Consider the following 4,117-nt stretch of genomic DNA (forward strand, 5'->3'; position numbering starts at 1 on the left):
TTATTGTAACTTTAAGTAAGCCTGTATTATTTTCTAAAGATTCAAAACACTGAACCAACAGTAAAAAGTTACTATAAGTTATGGCTGCAAAATTATAATGAAAGTGCATACAAACATATTTTCAACTGAGAACTTCTCTGATTAAAATGACTGTATATGTTTTGCTATTTTTGTAATTTATACTTTAATATTTTTTCATTACTGAACCAAACATATCAGAAGAATACTACCATGACCGAAGTGACAAATAAACATTATCTCACATCAGCAGTATAAAACAAGAGAAAGAACAATACTTACAAATACAAATGCTATTATGAGGAACATATAACATATCCAGTAATATACATAATATACATAATATTTGTGATAAAGTACCATGTTTTGGCATTTCAGAAAAAAATCCTTGAATTCCTCATTTCTAACAGATTTTATATTTTTTATAAGACAGCATTGGATGACTTATGACTATATATTATTCAAATGATTCACTTTGACAGCCTATTCAGTTCAGTAGTAGAAATGCCAGACATGGTGTTTATATTAATGTTCTATTATTATTCTCATTAAGGAATTACAGCGTAATTAAACAGGAAACTTAGAAATGAGTTTAACACTTAACAAATTAGCTAAGAAACTTTTGGCTAAGTTGTATTTCATGTATTACATTTTTGTAAATGTTTACTAAGTATTTAAAATACAGCAAAGAAATCATAAAACATACTAAATTGTGTATTTTCCTAATAAAGATAAAAACTGAATTATGAATCATGAAACAGACCTTTACACCTACATAAAGAAATCCAGTTTGTGCACTTTACTTAAAGATTGACAAACAATATAAACATGCTATTTATGTAGCTCTAAAGAGTAATATTTATTTTGTTTATATATTCATAATTTAATATATTTACAGCGTGTAGTACTCATTTATCTACATGTTTCACGACATTTGATATTAGCATTTCTTTAAGTTTTAATAGAAGGAACTCTGGAGGAGCAGAGTCAGTTGTACTGCATGCGTTTGTCCAGCAGGGGGCGATATTGTAATTCAGATAGTGGGTTTTAGGGGGTTTGGGGTTATATCAGCATATGACTGTGAAGTGATATGTGTTTAGACTGAGTCAGGGCACCAGGTGCATAAATCTGACTGCATCCCGGATCACTGTCATCAGATGAGCTGGTCACTCAAACTACAGCACAGAGTCTGAGCTCCAATGATGATAGAGTGGGAATCTATGAATAAAACGCAGCAAATTTAAGTGCATTTAACAAAAAAATCCTGTTTGTCACTTTACTTACTTACTAAGATTTTGACTAAATGGTTGTGCTTATTATTCTGTTCTATTTTTTAATATGCTAAAAGTGCCATATTGCTTTTTTGAGAGTCATAAACATCACATTTAATAATAATAATAATAATATAAATAGAGTTAACAAACAGGAAATAGAGGATTTAATACGCTTATGTTTACATCTCTGGCTGTGGTATTTAGGTATTATTTAGGTATTTTGCTGTAATTCAGCTACATATAAATTATAGCAGTTTGATTAATTATTAACATAAAATGTAGCAACTAAAACCTTCAAAATAATTTAATAGTTATACATTTCCAAAACCATGTATCTGTATTCATCTGGGGACTCCATTTGACTTCTTTCAGTGAGTTTAAACAACTGCATTATGGTTTTCAACTTAAAATGACAGTTTGGTGATACATAGTTAAATTACATTAGTGATTACATCAGGAGCACGAGCATTTGTATCATATTTATGTATTTATGTTGTATTATATAGTCAGTCACAGACTGGGAATGTAGCACAATATTATTGGATCTTATGTTAATTAAATTACAGCTCAGTTTTGCTTCATATCTTAACAAACTACCCAAATGCAGGTAAACAGTTTTCAGGCTCACATATGTCAGCTGGCTGTCACAGAGCTCTGTCAGGCCATCTGTCAAGAACTCAATAAATTTGTCAGTGGAAAAAAAAGAAAAGAAAAAAAGGCTGAATCCAATAAATCATAACATAAACAAATCTAGCCATGGGTTGACAGTGCTGTATTATACTTTGGCTTAATCCCCGGGGAGTTAGGGATTATCCTGCAGTATCATTTTTTTTGGCTGTCTCAGTAAGATGGGCCATGTCTCTCAGGCGAATAAAAGCAGAAAAATGTGAGTGAGTGAGGAAGAAGGAGGTGTGATGTAAATAACTCTTTATCCTGTTGTGCTTCTGTGAATTTAAACATGCAAATACCAGTTTATAGGAATCCTAAAAAACGTGCAAAATCAGATAAACCAATCTTTTTTACCTAAATTAAAAATGTGAAATCAAAACGAGTTGTTATTGGCTACTTTAGTATTCAGGGGCCCTCAGGCCTGTGGGGCCCTGTATCTCTCACACTATTTGTTATTACAGCAGGGCGCTGCCTGTTTGCTTCACAGTGTAACAAAATTCCTTTTTAAGGCAAGAAAGCGACAAAAAAAAACCCTGCAGAACACATGGAGACCGAGCAGAGAGAGATTAAATCCCAGCTGATTGGGATGTGGCAGACCTGCAGTGAGCTCCTGTGCTGGTCCAGCTGCGGTTCCGTTGGCTGGGAGAGGGAGCTGCCCCTGAACCCGCTGCAGCCACACCGACGCTTTCACACAGAACGTCCGTATGAGAGACCCATGTGCGGGCTCCAGGAGCAAAACGACATTTCCCACAATTCGTTCAATGTATTTATCATCAGATAGATCTGTTTTTTTTTTAAGATTCTCAAGTGCAACTCGGCGGCAAACAAATTAAGAGAGCCTGTATTTTTTTTTTCTCTCTTTCTTTCTTTCATTCGAGCTTTTAAAAAAAGCATCATGGAGAGCTTAAAACACTCATTAAAAGATCAAAGTGAGTTAACTATCAAAGTCCTCCAGCCATGCAGTTGGGGAGCCATTATGTCTTTGGTTTGCTCAGTTTCTCCTTTGAGGAGCTCAAGTGTTCTTCCCATTTTCACTGTGAGCTATTTTATTTTGAAACTCGTATTGCTTTGTTTTAATTGTAATTGTGAAATTGTTCACATTTCAGCTCAATCTAACCTGTTGTGCTCTTATAGAAATTAGAATAAGATGCTGAGGTAAATGCAGCGTTTGTTCTAGCCCGTGCATTCAGTCTAATACACGGTGATTATTATTGCATTGTGCACACATCGATTAGCGCCTCGGGTTCGGGCCTGCCGCTGTTGGACCGGTGTGCGTTATTCTCCGGTTGGATGAATGAATGGATCCTGCATGGCTTATAAACAGCGGGATGTCAATGTAATTAAAGCGGATAAATTGTCGATATGTTTAGACCTATATTATAATTTAATTGATGCGTTTGTTCGGCTGAGATTCAAATGTAACGAAGTGGTGAAATAATGTGCTTCGGTTATTAGATGAATTGATCTAAGCTCAGTTATTTCTGGGGATTTTTTTTAAAAGAAAAATATTTTCGGAACAGATGCAGTAAGTCACAGTGACACATTCACATAAATAGGATAGAATTAGCATTGATTATCGCTGTAGGAGATTTCTTCGTTTTCTTAATACTTTCCTCCAAACTTTGTGCCAAATCTGCGGATTTTGGTTCCAAAAATGCGCAAAAATCTTCGCAATTTCTAACTTTTCTCCCACTCAAACATTTAAATGTAAGACCACAATTTTTCATTTTTTTTACCGAAATCATTCGATCTTCCTCTGCATTTCAGCCCTCTATAATCCACACAGTATTCCCTCTTATTACCGACTCTGGCTGTGTAACCGTGCTCCAGGAGAGCCTGCAGGAATGTGCACTAACTGCGCATTATAACGCTCTCTTACCTTTCCGATGGATGCAACACTTCTGCTCACTTTAAATTGCTCTAACTTTCGGAGCCGGTTGCTTTCTGTGCTGCACACCTGCTGCAGCCTCTCTCGTTTTTTTGCTTGTTTTTTTCCCTGCAGGGAGGGCTTGTCACGCAGGGGCTCATTAAAACACCGCCGGCTAAAAGTTGGCGGATTGATTTATTGAATGAATGTTTGATGTCCTCATTCGCACAAGTGACCTGGCCGATAACTGCTGAATGAATGGCGGGGGGAGGGAGTGGAAGGGGGGGGG

The sequence above is a fragment of the Morone saxatilis genome, unplaced genomic scaffold (assembly GCF_004916995.1).
Source record: "Morone saxatilis isolate NCDOM2014 unplaced genomic scaffold, NCSU_SB_2.0 Contig16, whole genome shotgun sequence".
Lineage (NCBI taxonomy): Eukaryota > Metazoa > Chordata > Actinopteri > Moronidae > Morone > Morone saxatilis.